This window comes from Nycticebus coucang, chromosome 11 (genome assembly GCF_027406575.1).
Source record: "Nycticebus coucang isolate mNycCou1 chromosome 11, mNycCou1.pri, whole genome shotgun sequence".
Lineage (NCBI taxonomy): Eukaryota > Metazoa > Chordata > Mammalia > Primates > Lorisidae > Nycticebus > Nycticebus coucang.
Genome location: NC_069790.1, coordinates 2,232,422 through 2,259,563, shown reverse-complemented (window position 1 = coordinate 2,259,563; position 27,142 = coordinate 2,232,422).

Genomic DNA, 27,142 nt, shown 5'->3' with positions numbered 1-27,142 from the left:
CGCCTGTACCCATTCTAAGATGCACCGTAGGTGTGGCCCCACCCATTACCCTCCCTCCACCCTAACCACCCCCCTCCCTTCCCCTTCCTTGGCCCTTTCCCCATAGTCTTGTAGTATAGTTGGGTTATAGCCTTCATGTGAAAGCTATAATTTAGCTTCATAGCAGAGCTGAGTACAAAGGATACTTTTTCTTCCATTCCTGAGTTACTTTGCTAAGAAGAATATGTTCCAGCTCCATCCATGTAAACATGAAAGAGGTAAAGTCTCCATCTTTCTTTAAGGCTGCATAATATTCCATGGTATACATGTACCACAATTTGCTAGTCCATTTGTGGGTCAATGGGCACATGGGCTTCTTCCATGACTTAGCAATTATGAATTGGGCTGCAATAAACATTCTGGTACAGATGTCTTTGTTACATTGTGATTTTTGGTCTTCTGGGTATAAACCTAGTAAAGGAATTATAGGATCAAATGGCAGGTCTATTTTTCGGTCTCTAAGTATTCTCCAAACATCCTTCCAGAAGGAACGTATTAGTGCGCATTCCCACCAGCAGTGTAAAAGTGTGCCCTTTTCTCTGCATCCACGCCAACATCTCTGGTTTTGGGATTTTGTTATGTGGGCTACTCTTACTGGGGTTAGGTGATATCTCAAAGTCGTTTTGATTTGCATTTCTCTGAGCATCAGCTCTTTGTCTGAAGTCCATTCATCTAAAATAAGCCAGTCACAGTGCTGGTGCATTTCTCCATTTCGCATGGTAACGAGAAATGATTTCATATCAGCTGTTACTCTCAATGCCACAACACCTTGTGAGGAGGGATTTAAAGTTGATTCTTCATTGCTTAATTGAGGAATAATCCTTCAAGTGTAGGACTTTCCTGGCTGTGCTTAGTCTGCAAACCAATTCATATTATTTATCCCAGCTCTTCTTCAAACCCAAATTTTTAAAACTTTTAAAAGTCAGTATCAACCCGAGATCAATGCTCCAGGCAGGGTTTTGTTTTGGTATATATATATATATATTTATCATTATGGTTGTATATATTTCTGTGGTACATGTGATGTTTGTACAGGCATAAAATATATTATAATCAATTCAGGGTACTGGGTATCCATCACTTCAAGGATTTATCATTTCTTTGTGTTAGGAACATTCCAATTCCACACTTTGTTATTTTAAAGTACTCCTAACTTGTTGTTGAACATAGTCACGCAGTTGTGCTGTCAAACATCTTTTCTTCTAACTACCTCACTCTATTTTGTTCTCGTGCCTACTTTAGGCCCTCCTCCCCTCTGCCCTTCCAGCCTATGGTCACCACTATTCTAATCTCTGTCTCTATGAAATCAATTGTTTTAATGTTTAGCTCCCACAAAAGACTTAGAACATGCAAAATTTGTCCTTCTGTGCTTGGCTTATTTCATTTAATGTAAAGTTTTATCCTCATCCCTGCTAATCCATTTCAGAGAGAATAGTTTAAGTCAAAAAGACTGTCTGTCACAACACCACCTTGGTGAGTCTGTTCTGATGTATTTCATATGTGGCTATATGCAAAAGGATTTATGAAAATATATGCCTACTCAGAGATTGGAACTAAAGGAGCAAACAAAAAAGAAAAAGGGTGAAGGAAAGGAGGGAAGGGAGACATGATGTGCTAAAAGTGTTTTCTACATACAGTCATCAAAACATAGGCTGTCTTTCTGGCTTTCTGCCCCCAACTGAACCTCAGATGTCACCACTTTGAGGGGGCAGGGTCATTTGTCACCTGTGAAAATAGCAGTTCAGATTTTTCTGATTTTACCATTTCTCTCAAATATCTGCGCTTTTTTTCCTGAATTCTGGGTCTTTGTAGGTACTTTCTGAGTCAGGTCACATGCTCTGCTTTACTCACAATGCACACACTCAATTTCCCTTAATCACGTCATTCACTGTGAAATTCATACAGAGTGACAGGTCAAGTGTCAACCGATAATGATAAATAATGCAAATTGAGTGCCCAAGTGCTATTTTGTAGGTGCAAGAAAGTTGGGGTGTTATGAAAAATGAAGACATTGACTCCTGGAGCATTGCCGTAGACTAGGGGGTTCTTAACAGGGAATGCAGAAGGCGACTCTCTGGAAGGAGCTTTTAAAAATAATTTTACAGCTATTTAAAATAAAAGACATATCTCAGGGTGGTTTTTATTTGCATCTCTGATGATTATGAACAGTGAGCAATTTTTCATGTGTTTGTTGGCCATTCATTTGTCTTCTTCAGAGAAGCTTCCATTCAAGTCTCCTGCCCACTTATAAATGGGGTCATTTGCTCTTTTCTTGTTCATTAATTTGTGTTCTCTGTAGGTTCTACTTATCAGGGCTTTGTCAGATCTGTAACATGCAAATGTTTTCTTCCATTCAGAAGGCTGTCTATTTGCCTTAGTTGTGGTACTCCTAGCTGTGCAGAAGCTTTTTAGTTTGATCAAATCCCACTTATTTATTTTTGGTGCTGCTCCAAATCTAAGGGGGGATCTTCCTGATAAAATCTTTTCCCAGGCAACTATCTTCAAACATTTTTCCCACACTCTCTTCTAGGGTTTTTATTGTTTCATGTCTTAAATTTAAATCTTTTATCTAACAAGAACCAATTTATGGCAGTGGTGAGAAGTATGGGTCCAGTTTCCATCTTCTACATGTGGCTAACCAGTCTCCAGGAAGATTAGTCCACCTCCCAGAGTCACAAAACTGCAGATTCTGGCTTGGATTTAGAAAGAAAGTAACACTTTGGCACTGGTGGTGGTATTGCAAACTAATACATTTTTAGAAAGAAGTATGAAGAATTCTGGAAGAACTAAAAGTTAATCTTCCATTTGATCCTATAATTCCATTACTAGGTATCTACTTAGAAGAACAAAAATCATTTTACAACAAAGACATTTGTACCAGAATGTTTATTGCAGCTCAGTTCATAATTGCCAAGTCATGGAAGCAACTTAAATGCCTATAACCCCTTGAATGGATCAACAAACTGTGGCTTATGTATACCATTCAGCCACAAGAAAAGTTGAAGACTTTTCATCTTTTATGTTTACCTGGATAGAGTTGAAACACATTCTTTTTAGTAAAGTATCTTAAGAATGGAAAACATACATATTCAGTGCACTCAATACTATTATGAAACCAATATATAAACAATTGCATGTCTATATGAACAATAAAACACAATATAGTCTAGTGGGGGGGAGGGATAAAGAGGGAGGAGTTGGGGAGAAGAGGAAGGCTATTGGAGGAAGGAGGAAGGGAAAGCGGTGGGACCTCACATAACGTGCACAAGGTGACGGTGTTCGGCATGTCCCCTGGGTGAAGGGCTCAACTACAAATTGAACTTTACTCTGGAAGCAAGAACAATGTAGCCTAAAAATCTGTACTCTAATATTAATTAATTTAAAATAAAAATTTTTCTCAAAAAAATGAAAATGAAAGACCTTTCTCAAGTTAATATCCACAAATAAATCAATACAAAACATTCTGGGTGTGAATAGGGGTGGATCTGTTGGGTAGGTACAGATTAATTAGGAAGATAGAATTTGGACTTTACCAAGAAAGTATTGCTGGGGTTTCAAGGAGTTGCCTGCGTTCCTGGAGCACTCTTGGTCCAAAAATACCCAGACACGCCACTGTAAGGTAAGCATGAGAGAAAGTTTATTGAGGAAGAGACAGATAAGCTTACAGAGCAAGATACAGGTTTATAGAGCAAGACACATTCACCAAAGACAGCAAACAGACCCCATCACAACAGGCAAGTAGCAAAGAGGCCCAGTATAGCTGGTAGTTCTTTCATACCACTGGGGTCAGGCCTGTGGTTCAGAGACCACCTTGCAACTGGATGGAGTCTTATTGTGTGTGCTGACCTCCCATGAGCCTCTCTGAGAGCCCTTGGGGGGATGGTGGTCCACAATGTACATTTATGCTAATGGTATGCTAATTAGTCTTTAGGCCGTCTGAGTCACCTTAAAGACTCGATTGCACCTGTTGTTAGACTAGAGAGTCTTCTGCATACTTCTGAGGTTGGCAGCCAAGTTTTGACTAGTAGATTGTTAGTGCTCCCTCCTCCCCAGGAGTGAGCAATCATTCTGGAGAAAGTTAAGGTGGGCAGCACAGAGATGGGGACCTCACCCTTGTCCTCCTTCCCCAGGATAGTCAGATTCCTAGCTGTCTGCCTAACACGTACTAGATAAATTGCAATAGGAACTTTGACAAAAATGTCCACATCATATTTAAAACCAAGTTTGGCAAAACTTAAATATGCCTCCTAGCCAGAAAGTCCTGCCTACAACCCAGACTTTTAGGAGTGAACTTTAGTTTACAAAAAAATGAAATTTGGCAGAAAAGTGATGAATATGGATAAGAATGATTTGAAATAATAAAGGAACTTCTGGAATGGTCAGAAGGGAATTTCTCAGTGTATCTCCTTGAAGAGAGAGTGACAAAATAATCTCCCTATCAAATTAGGTAACTGATAGGTGGTCTAAGTATGTCAGAAAGACTTCTAATAGTTTCAAGTTGAAAGAAGAAGAAGGTGAGAACTCTGAAAGTAAGTGAAGAGAAGAGCCTATTCAAAGAATATGCCACTGGTCTAAACATAATTTTTTGTATAAAAAGAAAAAAAATAAACAAGTGCAAATGTATGGCCAGAGAGAGATACCTTCTATTAATAAATAATGCCCTCACAATGGTACAGCACTTAGGCCATCTCCCAACATTGAAATCATGTTGAAAAATACAATTATAAACCTCAGGGAGTAACTATTGAAATGAGTTTCAAGACCAAATTTATTTACAACAGAGTCCTTTTGGATGTCAAATTTTATTTCATTAAAAATTCCTTATCATAAACCACATCTAGGTTAATTTATATAAATTATATATAGTTTCCTCTTCTACTGACGGATGAAATGTCCATTCTTCCTTTAATGGCTGACCTCTGATCCCTCTTGAATGTCAAAGGCCTGGGTCTATTATTCCATAATTTTCTTGCATCATTAGCTTTTGAATTTATTGCTTTCTATACGAATATTTTTAAAGTGTGTTCTATAAATGAATCAAAGAAATAAAAACTTATTTCTTCAATAAAATGTCCCTCTTTAGCTGCTATAATTTCATTTATTTGCTTCCCTTTCCAACCATATAATCAGAAGTTTCTGCCCAAATTGTCTTCAATTGCTTATTTTCCATGTTTTTTTCTCTCTTTTTTTTTTAAATTCACTTTGTTCGGGATGTGCAAATTCTTAGGTGTAGGGCTTGATAATTTGTTATGAAGAAAGCATCGACCATCCAAATCCTTCAAAAAGAAAGAGTGTGGTCCAGGCTCTCAGAATTCCTTTTGAAGGGAATAACCATTTAGCTCCCCAAGGTAACTATCTTGCCTCCCGCCCCCACTTGTATTGGTGTGGTATATAAGTGAAGCCATCATACACATGCATTCTTTGATTTAGATTCTTCACCCTTTTGAAGTGTTTAACTCATTTTATTACTGTAAACAAGTTCATTGTAGGCAGAGTATTTTTCATTTATTTCATTTCATTTTTGATAAATGGTCATTCTTTTTGTTTCCACTTTTTTCATTGATATAAATAAAGCAGTTATGAACATGCTTTGACCTGTCTTGTGGTGCATGAATATATTCCGAGGGAGAAATGACGGGGTTATTGGAAGGAACATATTCAGCTATAGTAGGTGTTCCTGTAGTCATCAAACATTTACTATTTCCTGTTCTTTCATTTGATTCACTCTGGAGAAAGTATAGAGATTTCACATTAAATAAAAACTGAATTTCCCTGACACCTAGTGATGATATATATATGTATATATATATATATTTTTTCTTCCCAGTTTGGTTATCCTGTTTTTTAAAAATATGTGTTCAAGTATTTCATCCATTTTTATTCATTTGTCCTTTTTTACTGGTTTATTTTAATTTCTAATACCTTATGGTTATAAGCTCTTTGTCAATTTTACCTATGCAAATACTCACTTTTACTTCACCCAGCAGCTTGCTTTCCATTTTTACACCTTTTGTAATGAATGTAATTTATTGGTTTTAATAATCATTATTTTTTCTTATGATTAGTAATTTTGCAACCAGGTTAAGAAATCTTTATCTCCTCCACTGGCACTAATACGTTTCCCTTTCTGATATTCTGGAAGTGGTCTCCTTTTACTTTTTTGTTTAGGTGTACAACATGTCTGAAACTGGTTTTTGTTGTGTGACTGGAGACGCAAACGAACAGCAGCTTTGCTGTGGGTATAAACTCTCTCCTGTAATTATTAAGTCAAGAAACAGAGATGGGATGGCATGTAGCGAAAGCTTTATTCAGGGTTTTGATTTTATACTTTTTTAGTTACATACATACTTAATCTATCATCTGTTAGTTCCATCATTATCTTATTTTACCTATCTGAAATTCACTTGAAAGGAATATTTTGTTATCATATCAATACAATCACCTTTGTAGTAAACCTCTTCTTCTAAACATTGACTAATTTCTGAGCAGGTATCTAAAGAAAGATCACGAAGAAGAAAGTAGCCACAGGCGAACAGAGTTAATGGGAGAATATCTTCAAGCATTCACTCAGTTTACTCAGTTATGAAGTAACGACTGTGTCTTTCCCTCAGGGCAGAGCACCTATCGAACTCTGACAATATGTTGTTAACAAATGTCAGCCCTCTGGCCCGTATCTCTGAGGAAGGGCGGCATGCCCTTTGATCTCAGGCTTCACGGGGTGCACAGCTTCAGAGAATGGACTTGTGGAATGTTTAACTCCAGGCAAGCCAACTCTGCATGTGTCCCAGGGGGGTCCAGGTCCCTTAAGCCTCTGGAAGAAAAGTACGTCATTTTAAACTCACACTGAATTCACTTTGTGTGCTTGATGTAGGATATGTTTATTTCTAAATATTATCCTACAGTTTTCGCGTATGTGGTGTGTTAGTAATTAATATCCCCTTTCTTCATGAATGTTCAATTGATTCAGTATCATTTCTTTTTTTTTTTTTTTGGTAGAGACAGAGTCTCACTTTATGGCCCTCGGTAGAGTGCCGTGGCCTCACACAGCTCACAGCAACCTCCAACTCCTGGGCTTACGCGATTCTCTTGCCTCAGCCTCCAGAGCAGCTGGGACTACAGGCACCTGCCACAACACCCGGCTATCTTTTGGTTGCAGTTTGGCCGGGGCCGGGTTTGAACCCGCCACCCTCGGTATATGGGGCCGGTGCCCTACCGACTGAGCCACAGGTGCCGCCCCAGTATCATTTCTTTTAAACATCATCTATTTCCCTTGCCGTTCTGAGGGAGGAATCATTTCTCTCTCTCATGCCCCTCTGTAGCTGATACAGTTTGATTTCCTTGCTTGCTTTCCCAGCCAGCCATTCAGAAATTCGTCAGAGATTTCATACTATACTTCTTAGTCTCCCAATGGTAAGCTTACCCAACTGATTGTTTGATTAAAAGTAAATAAATAAATCAGGCATATTTCTATGTCACTGTCTAATTCTAGATTATTTTTGAATGTCCTTTTTCTGTTTTTGTCCAAAGTTGCAATCTCTTAATATTGCATCATTATAATAATTGCAGGTATTCCATATTTTTATTTGTGCTAGCTGGTTGTTTAACTTGGTTTATAGATCTTTTGTGATCTAGGAACATTATTTTTGAAGTGGCAGCATTAAGAGAATGCTGCTTTACTTATATAGCAAATTCGTGTATTACATATTATAAATATTGTCCTATCCACTTCTGCTAACACCTTTAATGCCTCTCATAACCAATAAGGTCGGCGTTACCACTATCTTCATATTATGAATGAAGGAACAAAGTCAAGAAGGGAAGCAGAATGCGATGCTGGGCGGTGAGGGGCAGCAGCTGTGTTCATACCTGGGCACCTGGCTGCAGAGCAAGTGCCTTTGTTTTGCAAATTCTCCTTTCAGAACTGTTTTTGTTTTCCTTCTCAGGAGTCCTCCAGGAGAGAGTTAGTGGTTGGCACTAGCATTTAGCTATAAAAAACTGTAAGAAGAGCTAGGTTTAAGAGTTTTTCTTTATTTGACGTAATAAATAGAATTTATTGTCAGACTGAGATATGAAATGAGACAAAAAGAAAGAGTCCTGAGTGACTATCAAGTGTGGAGCCCAAGTGAGCAGGGAGGTGGTGTGAGGAAGCACAGGGAAATGGAGCTCTGGAAGGGAGACGGGATCCGGTGGAAATGCCCAAGAAACAGCCAAAGTGATGAGTCTCAGGCAGGAGCCTCAGGTGTGTAAGTGACACTTAAAACCATGAAGTGGAATTAAATCCCCTTAGAAGGAAGTGTACAAAAAGAAAATGACTGAGAATAAAATGTGAGAGGGCATGCTGCTTAATTATGTGGGAAAAGCATGGCTTGGATTATTCACACTTCTCACCCACTTCTGGGATTCTAAGGGCTACATTTAACAAAGTTAGTGGAGATCGTTGCATCAAAATGTCTGATGAAATCGTGTTACAGCCCACTACTTCACAAAACCTGTAGTTAAGAGATGGTGAGAGGGAAATGTATAAGAGGGGCTGGTTTGAAAATACTTATCATTGGAGTCACTTGGACATACACAAGGAAGAAGGGGAAACTTTCAGACTAATCTTCAGGATCCTGAGTGTATGAAGAATGTCTGGGCTATGCTATTATTAAGCCAGCTTAACCCATCATTAAAATGAGTAATGTAAACACTTAGATGTATGGGTAAAGAACTAAACTACCAGCAGTAAATTATAGAAGTCAAGGAGTACCCTCAGGAATGTTTTTCATAGTTCTGGAGTATTTAGGGAGAGTGTGATGCCTTACTCAAAAGAACACATCAACAGCAGAGCACAGATTCTAAAGTAGCACTGATTCAGAACTTTTCAGTATATCCCTGAAAGTAAAACGTGTATGTCAGACTGCCGGGCAGCTCAGAAGTGTTTGAACAGCAGTGTTACTAGAGATGACATATTGCAACTCAGGCATACATTAGTTAAGCTTAGACTTTGATAATATTTCCAGGATTGAACACGTTCTGAAGCAGTTAAATTTCACTCAGCAGTACCTTGGGGTAGTTGGTATTTACCTCCACAGCTTTAGCACAACATATAATCATATAATCATTCTCCTTTGTCATTTACATTTTTTCCTTTCTTTTTTTATTATTAAATCATAGCTGTGTACATTAAGGCAACCGTGGGGTACAATGTGCTGGTTTTATATACAATTTGAAATATTTTCATCGAACTGGTTAACATAGCCTTCATGGCATTTTCTTAGTTATTGTGTTAAGACATTTATATTCTACATTTAGTAAATTTCACATGTACCCTTGTAAGATGTACGTAGGTGTAATCCCACCAATCACCCTCCCTCCACCCATCCTCCCCTATCCCCTCCTTCTCCCCCTTCCCCATATTCTTGGGCTATAATTGGGTTATAGTTTTCATATGAAAACTATAACTTGGTTTCATAGTAGGGCTGAGTACATTGGATACTTTTTCTTCCATTCTTAAGATACTTTACTAAGAAGAATATGTCCCAGCTCCATCCACATAAACATGTAAGAGGTAAAGTCTCCATCTTTCTTTAAGGCTGCATAATATTCCATGGTGTACATATACCACAGTTTATTAATCCATTCATGGATCGATGGGCACTTGGGCTTTTTCCATGACTTAGCAATTATGAATTGGGCAACAATAAACATTCTGGTACAAATATCTCTGTTATAAAAGTGATTTTTGATCTTCTGGGTATACACCTAGCAGAGGAATTGTAGGATCGAATGGCAGGTCTATTTTTAGATCTCTAAGTGTTCTCCAAACATCTTTCCAAAAGGAACGTATTAGTTTTCATTGCCACCAGCAGTGTAGAAGTGTTCCCTTTTCTCCACATCCATGCCAACATCTCTGACTTTAGGATTTTGTGATGTGGGCTAATCTTACTGGACTTATAAGATATCTCAAAGTAGTTTTGATTCATATGTGCGCCTGTCTTCTTCAGAGAAGTTTCTCTTCAAGTCCCTCATTTTCATTGGAGAGAGCAAAGAATTAAAAGTAAAAAAAAAAAAAAAAAATCTTGGGGGTGGAGGGCATGTGAAGATAGGAGGTAGCACACCAGGACCATGAGAGGGAGACCAGACAGACATGGGGTCACCCACGGGTAGGGAAGGGAGTGAGCCAGGCAGGATGAGCGCCCACTTTGGATGTGGCTGAGAAACTCCTTACAGTTAGGACAATACTTTGGCCAAAGTCTTTGGCAGAGTGTAGGGCAATAATAATGTACATCCAGAGGAGAGATCCAAGGCTGTGAATGGGATGAAAGACAACTGAAATGAACTGGACAGTGAACGGGTGCTGAGGAACTGAGGGAAAGGGTAGAGCAGACTTTGGAAGATGCTGAGGAAGAGATTGAAAACTCAAAGGACGGCGTTAAACATCCGTGATCTGAGATGCACTTTGGTGATGAAGATAACGCTGCCGCCAGAGAGCGGAGTGTAATTGCAATAAAAAAGTCCATGAAAACTTGAGAAGTCACAGGGGGAGCAAGGACACAGCTGCAGGACTGACCTGTGAGGACACTTTCTTTGGATGGTTTCCTTTTTATATTTAGATCTGTATGTCCTCTGAAATTTATATATCAGAAAGAGATGAGTTACAAATCATATTCCATTCATTTTCTAAATAAGCAGTGTTTTAAAGGCATATATGGAGAAATGTTTCCTTTTTCCACTAAATCAAAATACCTTTTGGTCATATTAATATATAAAAATATGTACATAACATTACGCATAAATATGTTAATAATTAAACTATGTCTATTTCTCAGCCATAAGAGATTATTTTAATTATGATATTGTAGTAATATTTGGTCCCGTACATTTGCTTATCCTTTAAAGACGCCATTGTGATTTTCTTGGGTATTTGTTCTTCCCTATTAATTCTAGAATCTTACATTGAGATTGTAATTGTATTGATATTTTAGAAGAATATGAATGAATTTGACATTTTTACAGTATCAAGTTTTCCCATTCACGAACTTGATATATTTCTCTATTTAATCACATCTTCAGAAAGGTCTATACCATTTTATTACACCAGATGAACATAATTATAGAACATCAAGAAGCTGGTGACCGGGTGTGGAAAAGTCTATAAATCATGTTATAAGGATAAATGCATGTGTTTAGTCTGGAAAATAGTAACTTATGACATTTATAGTAACATTCCAAATATTTGAAGGGCTCTTTTATAAAGAAAGATTAAATTTTATTTTTAATTGTAAACAGGAAAGAAGAATATGATGGAAAACTCCATTTTTCTTTTTTTTTTATTGTTGGGGATTCATTGAGGGTACAATAAGCTTGTTACACTGATTACAATTGTTAGGTAAAGTCCCTCTTGCAATCATGTCTTGCCCCCATAAAGTGTGACACACACCAAGGCCCCACCCCCTCCCTCCATCCCTCTTTCTGCTTCCCCCCCCCATAACCTTAATTGTCATTAATTGTCCTCATATCAAGATTGAGTACATAGGATTCATGCTTCTCCATTCTTGTGATGCTTTACTAAGAATAATGTCTTCCACTTCCATCCAGGTTAATACGAAGGATGTAAAGTCTCCATTTTTTTTAATGGCTGAATAGTATTCCATGGTATACATGTACCACAGCTTGTTAATCCATTCCTGGGTTGGTGGGCATTTAGGCTCTTTCCACATTTTGGTGATTGTAAATTGAGCTGCAATAAACAGTCTAGTACAAGTGTCCTTATGATAAAAGGATTTTTTTCCTTCTGGGTAGATGCCCAGTAACGGGATTGCAGGATCGAATGGGAGGTCTAGGTTGAGTGCTTTGAGGTTTCTCCATACTTCCTTCCAGAACGGTTGTACTAGTTTGCAGTCCCACCAGCAGTGTAAAAGTGTTCCCTTCTCTCCACATCCACGCCAGGAAAACTCCATTTTTCTAATCAAAAAGAAAAATTATACAGAATTTGGCTAAACAGTTATGTGGGAAGTTCTTCATCCTTTGCAAATACCAGGATTTTAAGAGAATACAAAGCCTGCCAGAGAGGAATTGATGCTTCCTAGGGTCAGAGGGGAATACATAGACGGCTCCTGTAACTGGACTCAAGGGATCTGCAATCTTAGACAGTGGAAATGTGGAGAAGGCCCCATAGCCAGGGGAAAACAGCACAAGCCTGGGGGTAGAAATATGCAAACCAAACCCAGGAGGCGTGAAGTAAACATGAGGTAAGTGTAGGTTTGGAAATCCCGGGCATTTGGGGCTATCTTGAATACGAAGGCAATAGCAACGTTGTGTTAGCTTGTATGTTAATCCATCCATTTTTTAAATATTTTTTCAGTAGCCATAAGCATGCAGGATTAAGTATTAGATAGAATTTCAATGATCTTATTTTTTAATTTTTGTCTTTTTAAAGTATGTATAATGCTAATACAATGAATGGATATTTCTCATTTTTAGGCTCTGGAGAACTAAATCTTTAAACTCTAGAACTGAAGTACAAATAAAGAAGTGTGCCTGATGAATATCAAGGCAAAAAACACTCAACAAAATACTTGTAAACAGAATTCAACAACTCATTAAAGTATATGTTATGACCAAGTGGGATTTCCTCCTGGAAGGCGAGGAGGCTGCAACATAGGAAAATCAGTCAACATAACACCACGTTAACAGAATGAAAAGCACTCTGTTGAAAAACACATGATCAGCTCGATTGATCAGAAGAGATCATTTGACACAATTCAATATCCTTTCATGACAAAAAGGAATAGAAGGAAACTACCTGGACATAGTAAAGGCCACACCTGGCCAGCCCAGAGCTGCATAAGAATCAGCGGTGAAGACTGAGACCTTTTTCTCTATGAGCAGGTACTGGAGGAAAATGCCAGCATTTGTCACTTTTCTTCAGTATAGACCTGGAAATCCTAGCCAGAACAATTAGGGGAGAAAAATAAATATAAGCTATCCTATTGGAAAGGAAGACGTAATATTATTTCTATTTACAGATGACAGTAACCTACATGTAGAACATCCTAAATGTTCCACAAAATAAAATAAAATAAAGCTAGCAAATGAACTATCAGAGAAGCAGGACACAAAATCAATAGTCAAAAATCAGTTATGTTTCTCTGCACTAATAACGATGGAAATATAGACTGATATTACAGAAAAGGAAGCCAAGAAATCAATTCCAGAAATAAACCCTGTCACATATGTTCAAGTGACTTTGAACAAGGACATGAGGCCTATTCAATGCGTAAGGGCAGTCTCTTCAACAAATGCTCTGGGCAAAATTGGATAACTACAACAAAAAAATTTGTTAGACCTTTAGCTTACACAATGTTATAAAACTCTTAGAAGAAAACTTAAGAGAAAAGCTTTATCACATGGATTGAGCAATGATTTTTTTTTTTTTTTTTGAGACAGAGTCTCAAGCTGTTGCCCTGGGTAGAGTGCAGTGGTGTCATAGTTCACAGCAACCTCAAACTCTTGGGTATAAGCGATTCTCTTGCCTCAGCCTCCCAAGTAGCTGGGACTACAGGTGCTGCCTGGTTATTTTTATTGTTGTTGTTGTTGTTGCAGTTGTCATTGTTGCCTTAGCTGGCCCAGGGTGGGTTCGAACCCACCAGCCTGGGTGTATGTGGTTGGTGTCCTACTCACTTAGCTACAGGTGCCACCTGCAATGATTGTTTTTTTGTTTTTTTTTTTTAGAAAATTTACTTTACTTATAACGTACATATATGTCCCATAATATAAAATTCTAGACATAGTTTATTTAAAAACAGTATAATGGAACATATACATATCCATTTTCTTTTCCTATTTATATCTATTGTGTATTGATTGTATTTCCTTAGATTGGAATTTTTCTTTATTTTGCAATTTTATTCATACTTATAGTAAAAGAAACTGAAGTATTATGGAAAACTATAAGGCAACAAGTGAAAATTCTCTCCTCTCCATTTTCTCCTCAGACACTGGTCAATCTCCTTCCAAACTTGCTACCACACAGATACATTTTTGTTTACAAACCAGAAAGCCATGTAAAACTGAGTCTTTTCAAAGGCTATGGCCAAAAAGGTAACCCTCTCCCTTTAGAATTTCTTGAGGAGTTTCGCTTTATTTCTCAAGCACATCATTTCTGTTCCATTCCTTAAAGCTGTTGCGCTTGACTCAACTTGCTTTTAACTATTAGGCCTGGTTTGGCAGAAAGCAATGTGCATTTTAAAAATGTAAGGTGTTTCTAACATCTCAGGGCTCTGGGGACTTGAAGTCCTCAGGTTCAGGGCAGGGAGGTACAAAAGAAGCGATTTCTCTTGTCATAATCCCAATTTTGACAAGCCCTAAACACTATGTGCAATGATTGTTTTTTAATGTAATGTCAAAAGCACAGGTAATAAAAGTATAAATAAAGTATATTATGTAAAAAGTAAAAACTTTGCATGGTGCCTGTGGCTCAAAGGAATAGGGCACTGGCCCCATATGCTGGAAGTGGTGGGTTCAGACCCAGCCCCAGCCAAAAACTGCAAAAATAAAAAAAAAAATTTAAATTTCTATGGATGTAATGACACGACAATGAACATGCAACGTAGATAGATTACGTCATGTATCTGACAAAGGGTAGATATGTAGAATATTTTTTAAAAATCCTAAAACCCAATAAGAATGAAGTTTACAGCTCAATTTAAAAAACTGACCAGTGATTTCAGTAGGTGTTTCTCCAAAGAAATACAAATGGCCAACCCACATTTGAAAGGTGCTGAAAATTGCTCACCATTGAGAAAATAACAAAACAAAACCACATCGAGATGTAACCTATCAGGAGGCTATTACATATTTAAAAAACAAACAAACAGAAAATAACAAGTATTGGAAGCAGAGCACATCAATGTCAAAAACAGAAAAATGTCAAAAGCAGAACTCCATCCTTGCTTCTATTTTGAAGGTCTAAGCATATAGTTAGGGCATTTACCAGCTAACTCAGTGTGTTTCTAACAAAGCAAGCATCTCCTAGATACTCTTGTGTGCTCTTTGTGAGAAATTAAAATCTTGCAACTGCTTTGGAAAACAGGAATGACTATTCCTCAACAAATTAAAAATATAATTATCATATGAGGTATGACAATTAAGTCCACAAACTCATCATAGAGAAAGTACATCATTGCTTGAATATCACCATGGTCACCTTCAAAGTACGTCCTTTGGGAAGCTATGCACCTATGCCAGTACCTACTCCATCCTTCAAAGTAATTTTGGCACTCTTTCTCTGGAATGGCTACCTAGAGCTGTTTTGTGCAAGGTCTGACAATTAAGTTTGTGAACTCATCCTAGAAAAAGCGCTTTGATCAGCAAGGAGGTATGTAGCACATTTCCCTGGATGAGTTCACAGACTTAATTGTCAGTCCTTGTATAATTTATCAATTCAACCTATGAATGCACATCCAAAAAATGGAAAGCAAAGTCTTGAAAAATGGTTAAAAAATATTTGCACACCCATGTTCATAACAGCATTATACACAAAGCAAAATAGTTGATTTGATTCAACTGGTCATTGGTGAGTGAATAAGTGAAATAAGGTTTATCTATACCTATGTCTATGTGGTAGTTACTGGCCTTAAAAAGAGAGGAAACTCTGATACATGCTACAACTTGTATGAAACTTGAGGCCCTTTTGCTCAGTGAAAGTCACAGAGAAACACACACGGCACAGGTGCATTTCTATGAGCTATCTCTAGCCGTCGGATTCATGGAAATAGGACAAGGGTGGCTACCAGGGGTGAGGGAAGCCGTGAGCTGGAAACTATTCAATGAGGATGTAATTTCAGTTTTATAAGCTATAACTGTTCTGGAGATTGGTTGTACAACAATATTAATATACTTCCTATTAATGAACTGTAAACATAACAGTGATAAAGATGGTAAATTTTATGTTAAGGGTGTTTTATTAAATTAAAAAAGGAAAGCCCCACAGAAGCAGTGAAATCTAGAATTGTTTTAAAATTTAACCTTCAAAGGTAAAAATATACAGTTTGATAAAAAATAATGAAAGAAGATATAAATTAGTTTGAATGCATTTATTGACTTCTTACCGTGCACCATGGAGTCTCCAGCTATCTTCTCTAATAAGAAACATGCTTTAGTGATACTGAATTCCCTAAGGGTGATGTTTGTTAGATCAACCATCTTGAAACACAAAATTGTGACTGAAATTTTCACCCAGATTTCCTTGTTGTAGATTCCTATTTAGAAGAATAATATCTAGAGGGATATTTTAATCCTGATTTTATTTTAGCTTTTTTTATTTCAAATTAATATGAGGGTACAAGATTGTAGGTTACATTGTTCTCACTTCCAGAGTAAGCTTCCACTTGTAAAAGAGCCCCCCATCCGGTGGGTGTGTTACGCACCCTCACAATGTGCACATTAGGTGAGATCCTGCCTCCTGCCCTCCCTCCTTCTGCCAAACATCCTCCCCTCTCCCACTTCAGCTTCTCATCTCCCTCTATCTCTGTACTAGACTGTATTTGTGTTTTATTGTTCATATGAGCATGTAATTGTTTATATATTGCTTTTATATTACTGTGGAGTACATTGGACATTTATTTTTCCATTCTTGTTATACTTTACTAAGAAGAATGTATTTCAACTCCATCCAGGCAAATGTAAAAGATATAAATCTTCTTAATCCTTTTTTTTTTTTTTTTGTAGAGACAGAGTCTCACTTTATAGCCCTCGGTAGAGTGCCGTGGCCTCACACAGCTCACAGCAACCTCCAACTCTTGGGCTTAAGCAATTCTCTTGCCTCAGCCTCCCGAGCAGCTGGGACTACAGGCATCTGCCACAACGCCCGGCTATTTTTTTGTTGCAGTTCAGCAGGGGCCAGGCTTGAACCCGCCACCCTCAGTATATGGGGCCGGTGCCCCACCGACTGAGCCACAGGCACCGCCCTTCTTAATCCTTTTTAAAGGCTGAGTAGTATTTCATGGTACACATATACCAGAGTTTGTTGCTCCAGTCATGGGTGAATGGGCACTTAGGTTGCTTCCACAACTTGGCAATTATGAATTGAGCTGCTATAAACATTCTGGTGCAAATGTCTGTGTGATAAAATGCTTTTTGTTCTTCTGGATAGAAACCTACTAATGGGACTGCAGGATCAAATTAAATGGAAATTCTACCTTTAGATCCTTGGAGATTCTCCATACTCCTCTCCAAAGGGGCTGTAATAGTTTGCAATCCCACCAGCAGTGTAAAATGTTCCCCTCTCTACGCATCCACGCCAGCATCTGGTCTTTGGGGTCTTTGGGGACTTTGGGATGTGGGCTAATCTTGCTGGGGTTAGGTGACATCTTACGGTGGTTTTGATTTGCATTTCTCTGATGACTAAAGATGACAAGCATTCTTTCATGTATTCGTTGCCCATCCATCCATCATCCTCAGAGAAGTTTCTGTTCAAGTCGCTTGCCCACTTATAAAGAGGGTTGTTTGCACTTTTTTTTTTTTTGGTAGCATTTATTGGCTTTGAGCATTTTTTTCATGTATACATTAATACATTTATGGGGTACAATGTGCTGGTTTCATATACAATTTGGAATGCTTACATTGTAAGGGTTAATATATTCCTCACCTCATTTACTTTACTATCGTGTTAAGACATTGATACTCTATACTTAATGGATCTGACATGTACCCTTGCAATATGCACCATAGGTGTGATCCCACCATTCACCTTCCCTCCATCTGACCTCCCCCCTCCCCATTCTCCTCCCCCTCCCATCCTGGGCCATAGTTGTGATCTATTCTTCATGTGAACATGTGAATGATTGTGAATTGGTTTCATAGTGGATACTTTTTCCTCAATTCTTGAAATACTTCACTAAGTAGGATATGTTCCAGCTCCATCCATATAAACATGAAAGAGGTAAAGTCTCCATCTTTCTTTAAGGCTGCATAATATTCCATGGTGTACATTTACCACAATTTATTAATCCATTCATGGGTCAATGGGCACTTGGGCTTCTTCCATGATTTGCTATTATGGATTGAGCTGCAATGAACAATCGGGTGCAAATATCTTTGTTATAAAGTGATTTTTGATCTTTTGGATATACCTCTGGTAGAGGAATTGCAGGCAAACGGCAAGTCTACTTTTAGATTCCTGAGCATTCTCCAGACTTATTTCCAAAAGGGATGTATTAATTTGCATTCCCACCAGCACTGCAGAAGTGTTCCCTTTTCTCCACATCCACGCCAAAGTCTGTAGTTTTGGGATTTTGTCATGTGAGCTACTCTTACTGGAGTTAGATGGTGTCTCAGAGTGGTTTTGATTTGCATTTCTCTGATGATTAAAGATGATGAGCATTTATTCATGTGTCTGTAAGCCATGCGCCTGTCTTCTTCAGAGAAGCTTCTGTTCAAGTCCCTTGCCCACATTGAAATGGGATTACTTCAGGTTATGTTTCTGACAGAGGTTTGATAGCCAGAATCCAGACAGCACTTTTCTTATTGTTTAAGTTGAGTTCTCTGTAGAGTCTAGTTATCATGCCTTTGTCAGAGTCATTAGATGCAGAAATCTTCTCCCATTCTGAAGACTATCAGTTTGCTTTGTTTGTGGTACCCTTAGATATACAAAAGCTTTTTAGCTTGTTGAAATCCCAGTTATTTATTTATAGTGTTGCTGCAATTTTCAGGGGGGAGGGGTCTTCCTCATAAAGTTTTTTCTCAGATCAATATCTTCAGGTGTTTTCCCCACACTTGCTTCTGGAATTTAGAATTTTTTTTCTTTCATTTCTTAAATTTAAATTTTTTATCCAGCGAGAAATCAATTTTTGTCAATGGTGAGAGGTGTGGGTCCAGTTTCAATATTCTACATGTGGCCAACCAGTTCTCCCAGCACCATTTGTTAAATAGGGATTCTTTTCCCCAGTTCATGTCTTTGTTAAGCTTATTGAAGATCAAATGAGGATATGTGGCTGGGTTTTAGAAATGAAGAGGGCCAAGAAGAAGAGGAGGAGGAGGAAAGATAACCATTTGAAACACATGTGGCTTGAAAACAAGTGCCAATTTATTCTGCACATATCTGAACATAATATATATTTGGAATAAATAATATATATTATTAATTTTTATTCCAATATTAACCTCTAATCATTTTACTAAGGAATTAAAAGTATTAGCTAGGTGTGGCAAAGACTATGTCTTTCGCATTACTTTTTAAAAAATTTCTGCACCATTTTTGGTAATCAGCAAGACTTAACTTTATTAAATAGAAGGAATTCCCAGTTCTTTACTGGGCAATAAATCAAATTACAGACTTGGTGATAGGCCCACCAGGTTCAGGCCTGTTTCATGTAATAGACCAATACATGGGAACCGTAGGTGTTGCCCCAAAGAAAGAGTTTAAAAATCTGGGTGGTGCCTGTGGCTCAAGGAGTAGGGCACCAGCCCCATATGCCGAGGGTGGTGGGTTCAAACCTGGCCCTGGCCAAAAACTGCCAAAAAAAAAAATAGAGTTTAAAAATCCAATGTCTTCCAAAGGAGGAGTTAGAAGGGAACATCAAATCTGCTTCCCCAAAGGCCACACACTGTGGTTTTTTTAAGTAATGTTGGCAGATAAGGGACTGAAGGACTGGGGTCGCTGACTGGTTGGTGTTGGGATGAAATCACAAGGCGTGGAAACTGCTCTCTCGTGCTCTGTCAGTTCCTCGGAGGGGTCTTCAGACTGCTTGTCTCAGCAGGTCCATGGGAATCCAGGAGCTGGAAATCATCTCCAATGGAAACCTGAGGTTTCTTCGTGTTAAAGGTGCTAACTTAAAGAAACAAAAACCTCGCAAAGAACGACAAATACAAATACATACAGAAAAGAAATCAGACGATTGCTGCAACGAAGTATTAAGCAATAATAATAGTAATGCAAAGAAAGTAACATTCACATTGTCAAATAAGAGTATGTCTATTATAGACATAGGTTTTTGTTTCTGCTCTCTATCTTAAACATGGTTATTTTTGTTCAATTTTAAGCCTTTTCAATTTTGTGAAGGCAAAAAGTGGAAGCCTAATGAACACATGCATATGTGAAAATAAAAAAATGAACAAAATTATTATTTAAATAAAAAATTGTAAAGAAACAGGTAATAATGGAAGTGTATTGTGACAGGGTCTACCTGACTCTCTGGCAACACATGACTATATGCAAGAGGGCTGAAGGGGGGCTGTGAGGGACTCTGATTGGGGTGAAAGGGGGCTGGTTTGTACTTGGCTTTGTTTTACTCAAATTGTGCACAGTAGGGCGTCCACAGCCACCACTTCCCTACACTGACCCCTTCTAGTTTCCTGGTTTTCCTGTATCAAACATGTACCACACGTAGTGACATGACAGTAGGCCTGGTTCCTCACGTTGACCACCTCTGTATGCCAATCCCCTTTGATTAGAGTGCCTTGGGTTCTACTGTATTGTGTTTTCATTTTTTGCATTTGTTCTCTGAAGAACTATGAATTTTCCATCACTTGTGGTTTATTATCTCTATCCTTTTGGAAGGAAAGATATAAAACTGCCTTTATTTGAAGAAGACATAATAACCTTGGTAAACATATCAACAAAAGTATATACAAAAAAAATTCTAGAATCAATAAGTGAGTATAACAAGGTCACAAGGTCAATATACAAAAGTCAATTGTTTTATAATATTTCAGCAATGAGCATTTACAAAATAATTCATAATAGCACAAAAATATACTTAGATATCAATTTAACAATTATATTCAGGATCTGTCCATGTGAAACTGAGAAGCACTAATAAAAGAAATCAAAGAAGGCCAGCAAATTATCCATCTTCATGAATTAGAAAACTTAATATTGATCAGTTATCAATTTCTTCCCCAAATTATCAATGCAATTTTAACGTAATCCATAAAGTAAGTTAATTTCTATTTTCCTGTAGTTTACTTATTTATTTATTTTTAAATAGTCATGACTCTTTACTAGGGCAGTAAATAACAAGATATAGTGGGGGGTAAAAGAGACATAATTTTTTATTTGTATATTTATGGGGTACGAAGGCAATTCTGCTATATTGATACAGCACATGGTAGCGTCCTCGGGGAACTTGATAAGGAAATTTCAGAGAGTGAGTCGCTCTTGTCCTTGGGGGAGGGCAAAAAGACAAGATTAGATGAATCTGGATTCTGAGGCTTGTAGTGGGGGCCTTTCAATGCTCAGAAGCACTCAGTACCCCAAGAACCACGCTGTATATGGGGGCTCCCGTCTCCAACTCTAACCATCACGGCTGCCGTGTTCTATACTGCCGGCCTCACTCGTTGGCTTGTCATCAGTGGGAAACCAGGCCTGCCAGTCACCGTCTGTGTTAATCTTAGCTGGTTAAGCCCAATATTTATAGTTCTTAGTTTCAGAATTGGTAACTGTAACCCGGGGGAAGCAGCATCAGCAGCCGGAGCTGAGCTGTGTGCAGAGGGGTCCAGACCCGACTCTTGTCCAGTGCCACTGAGACCCAGTCACTCTTAATCCTCTCTGTGAGGTTATATCACCTTTTTCCTTTGTTAGATTCTGTGGTCACTGTGAATATTTTATGCTTAGATCTCCTGACCTCCTACATGATTTTTTGTCTCTTGCATTAAGGTTAACTCCTTGTTTTGTAAGGAATTTTTACAAAGCGAGAGTATCATGGGAATGGTGTCATTATTTTAAAATATTTTCTGTGCTTCCTTCCCTTACTGTCCAACTTTGGATGGACAGTGATCTCTATTAATAAAGTTTTGCCTTTCCCATTAAGTCTTAAAAATGTAACCATACGGTACGTAAGCCTTTCAGCCTGGCTTTTTCATTTAGAAACGTGCCTTGAAGCTTTCCCCAGGTCTTGATGGTTAACCATTCTTTTTTTGTTTGTCTTGTTACTACTGGAGAATATACAATTACATCAATGTATCACAGCATATCCATTCATCTATGAGAAATATCTTTGTTGTTTCCACTTTGGGTAATTATGAATAAGGGAGCTATAGAATGTTATATTCAGGTTTTGTGCAGACATAAACTTTTGAATCAGGTAACCAGAGTAATTGCTAGATCTCATGATAAAATTGTTTAGCTTTATTTAATACTGTTAAACTGGCAGCTTGAGATAGTCACTGAAATAATTAAAGAGTAAATAATTTCAGCTTTAGCAAGAAAGTCAACGTTTATTTTAACAACCTGGACAGAGGGCTGGGCTCGTCCTAGTGACCACAGGCATTATGGAGGGCACAGTGCTGGGTTTTATACACAACTTTGAGAGGTGGAAGCTGCTTCTTGGAAGTTTCCCAGGGTCTTGATCAACTCTGTTCCCACACTATGTTCCCATAACACCCTGTATCTATCTGTCCACATCAGGTTGTCCCAAGGGCATTAATCAGTCCACCAAACATCCAGCTCCCCAAAACAACCCACCTGCCAGGTCTTGCACCTTCAAAGCCTAAATTAGCCCCATTCCCACGGCAGTCCGGGTCAGACTCACTCAAGCCAGTGAGAACTAGCCCGAGGTGCCCACTGTGCACCTTGCTCATGTCCCACTGCCTAACCTAACAAGACTGTACCATTTTGCATTTAACTAGCAATGAACAAATGCTTCTGTTACTCTACACCTTTGCTGGATTTTGCTATGTCAGTGTTTTAGATATTAGTCATTGTAATAGTTATGTACTGGTTGATAATTTGAGTAGATGTGTTAATTTGTGTTTCCCCAATTGCCTTTGATGCTGAGCAAATTTACATATGCTTATTTGCTATCTGTATAGCTTCCTTGGCAAAGTGTCTATTCAAATATTTTGTTCATTGTTTATTATGCTGTCTCCTTACTTGTTAATTTTCAAGAATTCTTTGTATATTTTGAATATGTATTATTTATGAGGTGTATGTTTTAAAAATATTTTCTCCCAACTTCTTGCTTGTACTTTAATTCCCTTTCCTATGTATTTCACAAGCAAGACTTTTGAACTTCAATAAAATCCAACACATAATTTTTTTCTTTAATTGATCATGTGTTTATTATTGAATCACCCAACCTTGAATCACATGGATTTTCCCCTATTATTTCTTTTTGAAGTTTTATAGTTTTTATCTTTAAATATAAATATATTATAGTTTTTAGCTTTAAAGATAAATATATTTAATTAAGTATAAAAAATTCAATTAATATTAAAATTTATATTTAAATCTATGATTCATTTTGGAATAATGTTGGAAAAAGGTATATACTCTGGATCTTGGTTCCTTTTTTCTTTCTCTTTCTCTTCTTTTTTTCCTTTCTTTTTCCTGGCGTATGATTTCATTGATTATCCAATTATTCCAGAACCATGTCTTTAAAATGATTTCTTTCTCTCTTGAATTGCCTTTGCTCCTTTGAAAAATATCTATTGACTAATTTTTGCTGTTTTTTTTTTTCCTGGGATCTCTACAGTGTCCCATTTATCTCTCTGTCTATATTTCTGCCAATACCATACTCTCTTGCTTATCACAGGTTTATAATAATTCATAAATTCAAGTAGTGGCCGCCCCGATCTTTCTTTTTTGCTTTAGTATTGTGTTATTTATGTTTTGTCGTTTAGCTTTACATATACATTTTAGAGTCAATTTATAAATTTCTGGAAATTATGGAAATCAATTTGTAAATTTATGGAAATTACTTTATGGATCGATGGACCACAGAGATTCAGAGGAGCCGGGAGGTGGGATGGAGGCAGATGGTGAGAGGTTGTTTGGCGGGTTCCATGGCAGTGCCCCAGGGATGGGTGGGTTGAAGTTGCAAGTTAATAACAAGCTGCAAGTTACAAGTGAATTTGTATCTCCCTGCTCCATTCATCCTCCCCAAATATCATTTACTTTACCTCAAAAGAGTTGTGTAAACTCCCCATCTTCTCTCTCCCATATGAAAAAGGGTTTATAACTCTTGGGAGGAGTGATTTTCTCTCTGAATATTAATAAATGTGTATGCATTTTTGTAACAGTGATAAAAGTCTGAAAAGGGGCAAAATGCTTTATGATTTGTCTCTCTGGGGAAATTAAAACCTGCATTTCTGCCAGACGCCAGTCATCAAAGGGGTAGGAATATGTTCTTTGCTGTTTGTTTTCTAACATCTTAAACCACAGGCGATGGCTCAACAGAAGAGCTATCCAGACAAAGGACAGGGGTCATGAGATCTTCCTCACCAGAGATCAGGTCCACAGAAACCACCCACTGTAGTTGGACAATAGCCGGAAGGCAGGAGAAACGACACTGGTCTCACAGGCCTGAGCCCAACCATGGAAACTCCCTTTAGCAAAACTCTGTATTTACGCTTCAAGCAAGATGGCTGTCTTTTGAGATTCCATTCTGCTGCCCTCCTCAACTGCTATCAAATTAATAAAGTTCTCTTTCATGTTCCTCAAATTTGTCCTTCTTCTTTGTTCTCACTGACTGGGCCTTGGGGACAAGTACTGAACTCTCCATAAGATTTTCTCATAATAATCTATTATTTGTCAGTTAATTTTCACAGAACCTTCAGAAGGTGAAGGGGACGTTTTATTTTGGCCCCTACATAAGCCTAATAGAGATACAAATACATACCTATGCAGAAATACTTATAGGTGTGAGGTCTGACAGCTAAATTTGTGAACTTAGGGCGGCCCCTGTGACTCAAAGGAGTAGGGTGCCGGCCCCATATGCCAGAGGTGGCGGGTTCAAATCCAGCCCCAGCAAAAAACTGCAAAAAAAAAAAGAAAAATTGCGAACTTACCTTAGAAAAAGTGCTACGTACCTCCCTGCTGAATATCACTACGGTCACCTTCTAAGTCCTACCCTTGGGAAGCTGTGCCCTGACACCAGTGTCTACAACACCCTTGAAAGCAATTTTTCTAAGATGAGTTCATGAACTTAATTTTCCAATCTTGTATATATGTATTTGTGTTCGTAACACATATGTGTACTTGCTCTGTCTGTCAAGATAGCCTGGCAGCAACATTCCCCAGTAACAAAGAGAATACCCGGCTCCACAATCTTGGTTTTAAAAAATCCTTCTCCAATAAGTATAGCCAAGTCCTTGGCGAAATGGCTGTTCTAGGACTGCAATATACAAATTAGTATTGAAGTATCTTATCTTGGAGAGCCAGAAAGCAACACAGTGGTTAAAAACAAAACAATAGTGAAGGTGTAAGGTTTGTCCAAAAGGCAGAAGAGCCAGGAATAGTCCCCAAGGCCAAAGCTGGATTGCAAGAGGGACTTCACCTAACAAATGCAATCAGTGTAACCTGGTTTATTGTACCCTCAATGATGCCCCAACAATAAAAAAAAAAATCTGTCAGCAACCTAAAAAAAAAAAAAAATACAATAAATGAAGTGGCATCTGGTAGCAACTTAAAATATAAAACAAATGTCCATGAATCCCTAGTGGAATAGTTATGGAGTAGATGAATCAATGTGTTAGAACAGACAAATATCCCATGATAGAAGAATTCTATATAATTCTGTAGGTAGTTCCCCTTGCAGGAGATCAAGAAACCCCCTCAGTTTTTATGTGTGACTTTCTCATAATTTCCTTCTAAAAAATACCATATTGAAAAGGGGGAAAATAAGTGAATTTATGGTGGAAGACATAACAAATGCTACCTCAGGCACTGATAACTATTAAATTCAATGATAATGATAAATATTACACCAAATGATAATATGTTATTTTGAAAGGATGTTTCTGAGGACTACATTCTGACTTCTCTTTCCCAAATTCCTATCAAACAGACCTGGTGAGTCAGGTCTTCCAAACCTTCTATACCTTCCAAACTATATAATCATAATCAATGGGTGTTTTTAATTAACTTGGTATCACTGACTTACTTTCCAACCTGATTCTGGTACAGCATCACAGGACAGATACAAAACCTCCTTATCTTGACGCAAGCTTCCATTTCTATTGACTCCAAGGCTCAGAAAACGTTTCAACCAGTCTTTATTTAGAGAATCCCTAAAACGTTTCTGTGACTTGTTAACCCCCGGCTGCAAGATGTGCCACCTTTCGAGGTTGAACCAAGGTATACTTTCCATGTATTGACTTAGGAGTTTTGTGTAATTCCTGTCTGTGTGCCTGTATAACACCAAACTGTAACCTGGTCACCTTCGCAGCATTTTCTCTGGACCTCCTGAGACCATGTGCCCCAGGACATAGTCCCTCAGATTGCCTCAGAATTAAACCTTTTGAAAGATTTTGTCAGCATTTGTTTTTTTCAGTCAATGAGACCTTGATTCCAACTTACTTCTGTGGCCTTAGTCCCTACAACTCCTAACTTCAGTTTAACAATGAGTGAAATAGGGCTGCACCTGTGGCTCCAAGGAGCAGGGCGCTGGCTCCATACACCAGAGGTGGTGGGTTCAAACCCAGCCCTGGACAAAATAAATAAATAAATAGTAAAATAATTTGGTGACATTTTACAAAATACTAGACCAGTACTGTAAAAATTGCCCAGGTCATGAAAGACAGAAATCTGAGAAATTTTCACAGCCCAGAGGTCACTGGGAAGACATGATTACTAAATGAAATGCGTGCCCTGTGATAAAAACAGCAGACAAAAAAAAACTGAACAGTTGGAAGAAAGCATAGATTTTAATTACTAAGAAAAAATTTAGATTGGGTTATTAATTGTAAATAAATGTGCCAGACAAATGCGAGATATTAATGAGAGAAGAAACAGGGTGCCAGGTAGGTGGAAACTTGGCACTATCTTTGTAAATTTTCTGTAAATCTAAAACTATTTTAAACTAAAAAATACTATTACAAATGTAAAACAATATGTATGTTCTGAATAAATACCAATGATCAATATAGTGTAACAGCAATATTCTTCGCTTATTACCTTCTCTTCTTGTTCTGGGTTCAGCTAGAAGACATTTCACAGCCCCCCCTCTTCGTTGGTTGAGTCCACGTGTTAGTTTGAGCAGGAAGCGGCTTCCGCCTCATCTAAGTCTTTGCCATAAGCACCACATGTGTGATTTTTTCCCACTCTATTCCCTTGCTAAACAGAGCATCCTGAAGTATAGACACAATTTGGAAAAAAACTGAGCTTCTCAAATACTGCTGG